The sequence below is a fragment of the Phalangium opilio genome, unplaced genomic scaffold (assembly GCF_054372755.1).
Source record: "Phalangium opilio isolate 3A_F unplaced genomic scaffold, DU_Popi_V2 ptg000038l_1, whole genome shotgun sequence".
In the NCBI taxonomy this organism is placed as follows: Eukaryota; Metazoa; Arthropoda; class Arachnida; order Opiliones; family Phalangiidae; genus Phalangium; species Phalangium opilio.
Window position 1 is genome coordinate 997,225 of NW_028324161.1, and position 9,302 is coordinate 1,006,526.

At 46.1% G+C, this 9,302-nt stretch overlaps 13 non-coding genes across 13 annotated transcripts; all 13 read left to right on the plus strand.

Annotated features, from left to right (window-relative positions):
• Positions 1-143: 143 nt before the first annotated feature.
• Positions 144-216, plus strand: TRNAF-GAA (transfer RNA phenylalanine (anticodon GAA)). Its single transcript has one exon. It is a non-coding gene; the product is annotated as a tRNA-Phe (tRNA).
• Positions 217-595: 379 nt separating this feature from the next.
• On the plus strand, positions 596-668 carry TRNAF-GAA (transfer RNA phenylalanine (anticodon GAA)). The gene has a single exon. It is a non-coding gene; the product is annotated as a tRNA-Phe (tRNA).
• Positions 669-745: 77 nt separating this feature from the next.
• TRNAF-GAA (transfer RNA phenylalanine (anticodon GAA)) lies at positions 746-818 on the plus strand. The gene has a single exon. It is a non-coding gene; the product is annotated as a tRNA-Phe (tRNA).
• Positions 819-895: 77 nt separating this feature from the next.
• TRNAF-GAA (transfer RNA phenylalanine (anticodon GAA)) lies at positions 896-968 on the plus strand. Its single transcript has one exon. It is a non-coding gene; the product is annotated as a tRNA-Phe (tRNA).
• Positions 969-1,197: 229 nt separating this feature from the next.
• Positions 1,198-1,270, plus strand: TRNAF-GAA (transfer RNA phenylalanine (anticodon GAA)). The gene has a single exon. It is a non-coding gene; the product is annotated as a tRNA-Phe (tRNA).
• Positions 1,271-1,347: 77 nt separating this feature from the next.
• TRNAF-GAA (transfer RNA phenylalanine (anticodon GAA)) lies at positions 1,348-1,420 on the plus strand. Its single transcript has one exon. It is a non-coding gene; the product is annotated as a tRNA-Phe (tRNA).
• A 78-nt stretch (positions 1,421-1,498) lies between these two features.
• TRNAF-GAA (transfer RNA phenylalanine (anticodon GAA)) lies at positions 1,499-1,571 on the plus strand. The gene has a single exon. It is a non-coding gene; the product is annotated as a tRNA-Phe (tRNA).
• A 79-nt stretch (positions 1,572-1,650) lies between these two features.
• Positions 1,651-1,723, plus strand: TRNAF-GAA (transfer RNA phenylalanine (anticodon GAA)). The gene has a single exon. It is a non-coding gene; the product is annotated as a tRNA-Phe (tRNA).
• A 518-nt stretch (positions 1,724-2,241) lies between these two features.
• TRNAF-GAA (transfer RNA phenylalanine (anticodon GAA)) lies at positions 2,242-2,314 on the plus strand. The gene has a single exon. It is a non-coding gene; the product is annotated as a tRNA-Phe (tRNA).
• Positions 2,315-7,731: 5,417 nt separating this feature from the next.
• TRNAF-GAA (transfer RNA phenylalanine (anticodon GAA)) lies at positions 7,732-7,804 on the plus strand. The gene has a single exon. It is a non-coding gene; the product is annotated as a tRNA-Phe (tRNA).
• A 79-nt stretch (positions 7,805-7,883) lies between these two features.
• On the plus strand, positions 7,884-7,956 carry TRNAF-GAA (transfer RNA phenylalanine (anticodon GAA)). Its single transcript has one exon. It is a non-coding gene; the product is annotated as a tRNA-Phe (tRNA).
• A 530-nt stretch (positions 7,957-8,486) lies between these two features.
• Positions 8,487-8,559, plus strand: TRNAF-GAA (transfer RNA phenylalanine (anticodon GAA)). The gene has a single exon. It is a non-coding gene; the product is annotated as a tRNA-Phe (tRNA).
• A 228-nt stretch (positions 8,560-8,787) lies between these two features.
• TRNAF-GAA (transfer RNA phenylalanine (anticodon GAA)) lies at positions 8,788-8,860 on the plus strand. Its single transcript has one exon. It is a non-coding gene; the product is annotated as a tRNA-Phe (tRNA).
• The last annotated feature ends 442 nt before the right edge of the window (positions 8,861-9,302 follow it).

Sequence of the window (9,302 nt, forward strand, 5' to 3'; positions counted from 1 at the left end):
ACTCAGTTGGGAGAGCGTTAGACTGAAGATCTAAAGGTCCCTGGTTCGATCCCGGGTTTCGGCAACACGAGTGCTTTTTTGGGTCGTGTATCTTAAAGTAAATTATTTGCTTCAGTAAAGTTTCCCTGTTTGCACGAAAGAGAGCCGAAATAGCTCAGTTGGGAGAGCGTTAGACTGAAGATCTAAAGGTCCCTGGTTCGATCCCGGGTTTCGGCAACACGAGTGCTTTTTGGGTCGTGTATCTTTAAGTAAATTATTTGCTTCAGTAAAATTTTCTTGTTTGCATGAAAGAGAGCTGAAATACCTCAGTTGGGAGAGCGTTAGACTGAAGATCTAAAGGTCCCTGGTTTGATCCCGGGTTTCGGCAACAAGAAAGGCTTTTGGGTCGTATACATTAAAGTAAACTGTTTTCCTATGTAAAGTTTCCCTGTTTGCGTGAAAAAGAGCCGAAATAGCTTAGTTGGGAGAGCGTTGGACTGAAGATCTAAAGGTCCCAGGTTCGATCCCGGGTTTCGGCAATATGAAATCTTTTTGGATCATGTATCTTAAAGTAAATTATTTCCAAAGGAAAGTTTCCCTGGTCGCAAGAAGAAGAGCCGAAATAGCTCAGTTGGGAGAGCGTTAGACTGAAGATCTAAAGGTCCCTGGTTCGATCCCGGGTTTGGGCAACAAGAAAGGCTTTTGGGTCGTATACATTAAAGTAAACTGTTTTCCTAAGTAAAGTTTCCCTGTTTGCGTGAAAAGAGCCGAAATAGCTCAGTTGGGAGAGCGTTAGACTGAAGATCTAAAGGTCCCTGGTTCGATCCCGGGTTTCGGCAATATGAAATCTTTTTGGATCATGTATCTTAAAGTTAATTATTTCCAAAGGAAAGTTTCCCTGGTCGCAAGAAGAAGAGCCGAAATAGCTCAGTTGGGAGAGCGTTAGACTGAAGATCTAAAGGTCCCTGGTTCGATCCCGGGTTTGGGCAACACGAGTGCTTTTTGGGTCGTGTATCTTTAAGTAAATTATTTGCTTCAGTAAAATTTTCTTGTTTGCATGAAAGAGAGCTGAAATACCTCAGTTGGGAGAGCGTTAGACTGAAGATCTAAAGGTCCCTGGTTTGATCCCGGGTTTCGGCAACAAGAAAGGCTTTTGGGTCGTATACATTAAAGTAAACTGTTTTCCTATGTAAAGTTTCCCTGTTTGCGTGAAAAAGAGCCGAAATAGCTCAGTTGGGAGAGCGTTAGACTGAAGATCTAAAGGTCCCTGGTTAGATCCCGGGTTTCGGCAATAAGAAATTTTTTTGGATCATGTATCTTAAAGTAAATTATTTCCAAAGGAAAGTTTCCCTGGTCGCAAGAAGAAGAGCCGAAATAGCTCAGTTGGGAGAGCGTTAGACTGAAGATCTAAAGGTCCCTGGTTCGATCCCGGGTTTGGGCAACAAGAAAGGCTTTTGGGTCGTATACATTAAAGTAAATTGTTTTCCTATGTAAAGTTTCCCTGTTTGCGTGAAAAAGAGCCGAAATAGCTCAGTTGGGAGAGCGTTAGACTGAAGATCTAAAGGTCCCTGGTTCGATCCCGGGTTTCGGCAACACGAGTGCTTTTTTGGGTCGTGTATCTTAAAGTAAATTATTTGCTTCAGTAAAGTTTCCCTGTTTGCACGAAAGAGAGCCGAAATAGCTCAGTTGGGAGAGCGTTAGACTGAAGATCTAAAGGTCCCTGGTTCGATCCCGGGTTTCGGCAACACGAGTGCTTTTTGGGTCGTGTATCTTTAAGTAAATTATTTGCTTCAGTAAAGTTTTCTTGTTTGCTTGAAAGAGAGCTGAAATACCTCAGTTGGGAGAGCGTTAGACTGAAGATCTAAAGGTCCCTGGTTCGATCCCGGGTTTCGGCAACAAGAAAGGCTTTTGGGTCGTATACATTAAAGTAAACTGTTTTCCTATGTAAAGTTTCCCTGTTTGCGTGAAAAAGAGCCGAAATAGCTCAGTTGGGAGAGCGTTAGACTGAACATCTAAAGATCCCGGGTTTCGGCAATATGAAATTTTTTTAAATCATGTATCTTAAAGTAAATTATTTCCAAAGGAAAGTTTCCCTGGTCGCAAGAAGAAGAGCCGAAATACCTCAGTTGGGAGAGCGTTAGACTGAAGATCTAAAGGTCCCTGGTTCGATCCCGGGTTTCGGCAACAAGAAAGGCTTTTGGGTCGTATACATTAAAGTAAACTGTTTTCCTATGTAAAGTTTCCCTGTTTGCGTGAAAAAGAGCCGAAATAGCTCAGTTGGGAGAGCGTTAGACTGAAGATCTAAAGGTCCCTGGTTCGATCCCGGGTTTCGGCAATATGAAATTTTTTTAAATCATGTATCTTAAAGTAAATTATTTCCAAAGGAAAGTTTCCCTGGTCGCAAGAAGATGAGCCGAAATAGCTCAGTTGGGAGAGCGTTAGACTGAGGCTCGCCTGCAGATCGTTGCTTGCTTTCGCGGAGTGCGGTTGTTTCTTTTCGCTCTCCGTGTTTGTTGCGTTTTACGGTTTCCTTTTTCGGCGGTCCTTTCTCCGCCTTGTTAGTCGGTTTTTTTGCGGCGTACTTTGTTGGCTGTTTTTGATTGTACGGACTTCGGCTTTCGCCCGCGAAGCCTCGGTCTCGAGGGTTTCCTTCGGGGAGTCCTCCATCATGGAGGCGCTTCGACGAAGCGTCTTCGTTGTTTGTATGGTGCAAACCACTGCTGTTGTTGTTGCTGCCGTTAAAAAATCATTTGGTCTTGATGCCATTTCGTCTGTGGTACCTGGTACTGGAGGTTACTTTATTACGTTTTTGTCGGAGGAAGATGCTGAAGAGTGTGTCAAAGCTGGGGTGGAAATCATGGACGTCCTGTGTCCTGCTGAATCAGTCGTCTCGAGATCGGTAATTATTAAAATACATGGTTTGCCTGAATTCGTGTCCGATGATGCCGTGGTTGCGAAATTGGTCTCCCTTGGTTGCGAAATCAAAGGGGAGGTCGTTTGGCGTAAATTTGATGGATTGTATCTTGGTGAGCGTTGCGTACGCGTGGTTTTGCCCAAGGGGGTTTCATCACTTCCGTACGGTTTGAAAATCGCGGATGTTCTCGGGCGCGAATCCTTTTATCGCGTTCGCCATGAGGCGCAAAATCGGGTTTGTAACGGGTGTCTCGCTGAAGGTCACATTTACAAAAGTTGTCCGCGTAATGTTTGTCGTCGGTGTGAGACACACGGTCATCTTGCCCGTGACTGCCCAGAGAAGTTGGGTCAGGTAGCTATCGGTTCTGAACGCGATGTCGTGCTCCAGTCCGAAGTCTCTCCTGTCCGTGATGGGGCAGGCTTGCCCCCTGCTCCAATGTCCGATGGAGTTGCTGATGCGGAGATTCCTAATGTCACCGTTACCATTTCTGGCCATCATGGCCAGAATCTCAGTTCTAGTGAGGATATGCTCGTCGACGGTGACCCCGATGCGGAAGTTAACCCATTTGAGTCAGAGGGGGGCGGCAATCGGGGAACTAAACATTCTCTTGGTTCCACCTCTGACTTGTCGCAGAAACGTCCCCAGTTCCTGAGGAAACCGAATCCGAATCTGGCCAACGCTCGTGGGTTTACTCCGAATAAACCGCCGGACCCTTCACAGACAAAGTAGGTTGCATGGTTGTCAAAATAGCTACTTTAAATGTTCATGGTTTACGAGACGTGGGTAAGATGGCTTTATTAGTCGAATTCATTAAGGACATGGACATTGTTTTTTTACAAGAAACGCATTGGGATGCGTCGCATGTCGCTGCCTTTAAATTGTTATTTTTTGGTCAATTGTTTTTTTCTCATGATCTAGTGAGTGGCTTTCGGGGAGTTGCTATCTTGTTTACTAAAAAATTGTCTATACGGGTCTTGAATGTTACTCAAATAATTTCCGGTCGGGCTTTATTGGTTACTACCGAGTTTTTTGATGTAAGAACGTATTTTTTTAATGTTTCCGCCCCCAACGCCGAGGGTGATCGGGTTCAGTTTTTTGGAGATATCAGAAATTCTTTCCCGGACGGTAGAGTCGTGTTTGCGGGGGATCTAAATGATATTTGTAGTCGCCACCTGGATCGTTCGCCCTCGGGGGTGGGGTCCTCTGGTTTTCGGCCTACTAACGTTCAAGTTTTTAAGGATAGCCTAAATTTGATTGACACTTACCGACTTAAACATGCTAATAATTGTGAATTTACGCGCTCGGGTTTTGTATTTGGTAAATTTATTCGTTCTCGCATTGACTACATTTTTGTTCGTAATTTTGACTCCCATAATGTCCGTCATTCCCTTATCCGACCTTGTCCTATTTCCGATCATGCCATGGTCATCACTCACATGGATTTCGAGGGCGTCATTCGCGGTCCGGGGACTTGGTCTTTTAATGACTCCTTACTTGACGAAGCCGTTTTCGCAACGGCCGTACAGCGCGTCATCGCTCGTAGTCGGTCTACGCCGGAATGTCGCGATGACATTTTCCTTTGGTATGAAAATTTAAAGACTCGACTACGTGACTATGCGATTTTTTATGGTAAATCGCGTGCCAGAGATCAGCGGCAGACACGCGCGACGTTGGCCTCTCGGTTCGCGTCTCTCTCGGACCAGTTAATACAGACTCCCGCGGATCATCTCGAGAAGGAATTGTTTGACGTTCAGACGGCTTTACGGGACTATGACTTACGTGAGTTGCAGGGTGCGGTCATCCGTTCAAATTTGGCGTGGCAGGATTTGGGGGAACAACCTTCCGGGTACTTTCTTAGTTTGGAACGGCACCGCCAATCCAGGCGGAGCCTGAAACATCTTCAGTTGGATGACGGTACCACCCTCGACGATAGCCTCCGAGTGCGGGGCGAAGTCTTCCGCTATTTTAGTGATCTCTACCGACGGGCTCCGAGCGATGATTCCGTTACGGATCACTTTACGTCCTTCGTCAAGGACCGGTTGACACCTGACGACAGGGATCTGTGTGACGGTCCTGTTACGTGGCCCGACCTTACCGCCGCCTTACGCGCGATGGCCGTTGGTCGTAGCCCTGGCACGGATGGGCTTACCGTCCGTTTTTGGCGGTTCGTCTTACCACTGATTAAGGACGAATTCTTGCGCCTTTTGATGGAAATCCATACCACGGGTCGGCTACCCCGGTCCATGACGCAGGGTATGGTGGTTTTATTGCCGAAGGAGGGGGACCCGTCGCTTCTTCGTAATTGGAGGCCGATTACGCTATTAAATACGGATCGCAAGCTCATTGCAAAGGTGTTTGCCTCTCGACTCTCGTTGATCGCGCCGTCCGTCATTTCCCCTTGTCAAACGGGCGCTATTCGTGGGCGTGACGTGTCCACGACGACTCGGTACGTGAGCGATGTGATGTCTTACTTACATCTGAAAAACCAGCCCGGTATACTATTGAAGATGGACCTGACAAAAGCGTTCGATTGTGTGGACTGGACTTTTCTGCTTCGCACACTTGCCTCGTTTGGTTTTGGCCCCGTGTTTCTGAAATGGATGGAGATTTTTCTCTCCAGTAGCAGTACCACTATCAAAGTTAATGGCTTTCTCACCGACTTCTTCAGACTGGGTCGATCCGTTCGTCAAGGCTGCCCGCTGAGCCCGTTGCTGTACGCTTTTTCCACGGAACCCCTTTGCTTAGCTCTCGATCAGTGCCCCAGTATTGACCGCATCCGGATTAAAAATACTGCTAGCCCAGTATTGTTTCAACACGTTGACGATAACACTTTGCTATTGTCATCTACGACCGCCATATCGCACGTCGTTCGGCGTTATGAGGAGTATGGCCTGGCTTCCGGTGCAAAAATAAACCTTGACAAGAGTTCAGGCCAATGGATTGGCTCCTGGGCTACTAACGCTGAGACCACCATTTCCGGAGTGACTGTGTCATCTTACCCCCGTAAGTTTCTAGGAGTTCATTTAACCCACGATGTGACCTTGTCGAATTCCCTGAATTGGGATGATAAACTCCCCGGGTTTATATCGATCCTTCGTGCCTGGAAACGCCGCCAGTTGACCGTTATAGGCAAGATACTTATCCTCAACTGTCTTGTCGCTTCAAAACTTTGGCATTTGGCGAGGGTTCTTCCTTGCCCTGCGTCCTTCCTATCCGAATTGAAGAAACTATTTGTGGAGTTTATTTGGGGCTCAACTTACCACGCTATTGACTACGTTACTCTTACCCGTCCCAGGTCCGTGGGGGGCTTTGGCCTGGTGGATGTTGCTCTCAAATGTCAAGCCTTCCGCCTGCATGAGGCATATGGTCTTCTATTGGACGAGTTGCCCCATTACGATCGGGCCATTCATATCTTACTGCTCAAGGAATATGGAGGTGGGCTTATTCCTTGGTACCACGCCTTTCGCTTACCATTTCGACAAAGGTGCCTCGCTGCCACGCCGCCTCGTTATGGCGAAATATTGCGCAGTTGGTGGTCGTTTTTGCAAAACCGGACCTTGAACGTCGCACCGGTCACCAACCCTCTTGAAGAACCCCTCTTCTTTAATTCTCGCATACCGCTGCCTCCTACTTTTGGCCTCGAGCGTGTAGTACTGGCTCGCGCTGGGTTCCGCACCCTTCGCGATATCCACTATGGTGTCATACCGGGCTTCTTACCACCTGCTGCTATTTCGGAGCAATGTTATCTGACTGATCCCTACACGGAGGTTCCGCCACCTCGGTTGCACCGCTTATATGACGCGATAAAGACCAGTTTGCCTCCCGAGTGGGTACGCCTCTTCCTGCGTCCGGCGACACCTCTGGACCCGCAATGCGTTAAGGTACGGTTCATCTCGGGTGATGGCACGACGCGTCCGCTCTCGGTTGAATCCGTTGGTTCATTGTACCGCGCACTCCTGCCCCCAACCTTCGAATCTTCTGGCGAGCAAAGGTGGAATCTTTTTTTACACGATCCGCGGCCACGGGTAAAATTCAAGGACCTCACGAACAGCCATCTGGGTCCGGTGCTATCGACTTGTAACTTGAAGATCCTCCACCAAGGCTTACCGGTGAAATCGCGGATTGTTCACGCGGGGCTCGTTCCAGACGCTACGTGCGTCTTTTGCCACGGCGCGGATGAGACTGTTGACCATTTGTTCCTTACCTGTCCAAAGTCCCGATCCCTTTGGGAGTCAATTTTTAATGCATTTTGTGTGTATACTTTTGATCCTGAGTTTAAATTTGATTGTACCAGATATAACTTAGTAATTTTTCATTGTTACGCGTCTTCGAACGATAAACCTCTCTTATTTTGGCAGGCTGCCTTGTTGTTAATTAGTATTGTTAAGTATGTACTATGGAAATATCGTTGTCAATTGGTTGTAAAAGCGGGCCTTGGTATCGTCCTGCCTTTCAGTGTTCCAGTTTTGCTTGCCAGGGTACGTTCCTTTGCCCACAAATATATTGCATTATTATTGCATCGTAACAAGTTTTCTAACTTAGCTACTACCGTAACAAGGTTGCAGATGTTGTTTTAATATTGTTTAGTTAACTCCAGGAATTAATGCTGTAACTTAATCATTCTTTTAATTCAATTTAACCGTTATAACCACTTACATATTCCATTGTAATGTTTTCGATGCTTTTAATAAAAAAAAAAAAAAAAAAAAAGCGTTAGACTGAAGATCTAAAGGTCCCTGGTTCGATCCCGGGTTTGGGCAACAAGAAAGGCTTTTGGGTCGTATACATTAAAGTAAATTGTTTTCCTATGTAAAGTTTCCCTGTTTGCGTGAAAAAGAGCCGAAATAGCTCAGTTGGGAGAGCGTTAGACTGAAGATCTAAAGGTCCCTGGTTCGATCCCGGGTTTCGGCAACACGAGTGCTTTTTTGGGTCGTGTATCTTAAAGTAAATTATTTGCTTCAGTAAAGTTTCTCTGTTTGCACGAAAGAGAGCCGAAATAGCTCAGTTGGGAGAGCGTTTGACTGAAGATCTAAAGGTCCCTGGTTCGATCCCGGGTTTCGGCAACACGAGTGCTTTTTGGGTCGTGTATCTTTAAGTAAATTATTTGCTTCAGTAAAGTTTTCTTGTTTGCATGAAAGAGAGCTGAAATACCTCAGTTGGGAGAGCGTTAGACTGAAGATCTAAAGGTCCCTGGTTTGACCCCGGGTTTCGGCAACAAGAAAGGCTTTTGGGTCGTATACATTAAAGTAAACTGTTTTCCTATGTAAAGTTTCCCTGTTTGCGTGAAAAAGAGCCGAAATAGCTCAGTTGGGAGAGCGTTGGACTGAATATCTAAAGGTCCCTGGTTCGATCCCGGGTTTCGGCAATATGAAATCTTTTTAGATCATGTATCTTAAAGTAAATTATTTCCAAAGGAAAGTTTCCCTGGTCGCAAGAAGAAGAGCCGAAATACCTCAGTTGGGAGAGCGTTAGACTGAAGATCTAAAGGTCCCTGGTTCGATCCCGGGTTTCGGCAACAAGAAAGGCTTTTGGGTCGTATACATTAAAGTAAACTGTTTTCCTATGTAAAGTTTCCCTGTTTGCGTGAAAAAGAGCCGAAATAGCTCAGTTGGGAGAGCGTTAGACTGAAGATCTAAAGGTCCCTGGTTCGATCCCGGGTTTCGGCAATATGAAATTTTTTAAAATCATGTATCTTAAAGTAAATTATTTCCAAAGGAAAGTTTCCCTGGTCGCAAGAAGAAGAGCCGAAATAGCTCAGTTGGGAGAGCGTTAGACTGAAGATCTAAAGGTCCCTGGTTCGGTCCCGGGTTTGGGCAACAAGAAAGGGTTTTGGGTCGTATACATTAATGTAAATTGTTTTCCTATGTAAAGTTTCCCTGTTTGCGTGAACAAGAGCCGAAATAGCTCAGTTGGGAGAGCGTTAGACTGAAGATCTAAAGGTCCCTGGTTCGATCCCGGGTTTCGGCAACACGAGTGCTTTTTTGGGTCGTGTATCTTAAAGTAAATTATTTGCTTCAGTAAAGTTTCTCTGTTTGCACGAAAGAGAGCCGAAATAGCTCAGTTGGGAGAGCGTTTAACTGAAGATCTAAAGGTCCCTGGTTCGATCCCGGGTTTCGGCAACACGAGTGCTTTTTGGGTCGTGTATCTTTAAGTAAATTATTTGCTTCAGTAAAGTTTCCCTGTTTGCACGAAAGAGAGCCGAAATAGCTCAGTTGGGAGAGCGTTAGACTGAAGATCTAAAGGTCCCTGGTTCGTTCCCGGGTTTCGGCAACACGAGTGCTTTTTGGGTCGTGTATCTTTAAGTAAATTATTTGCTTCAGTAAAGTTTTCTTGTTTGCATGAAAGAGAGCTGAAAAACCTCAGTTGGCAGAGCGTTAGACTGAAGATCTAAAGGTCCCTGGTTCGATCC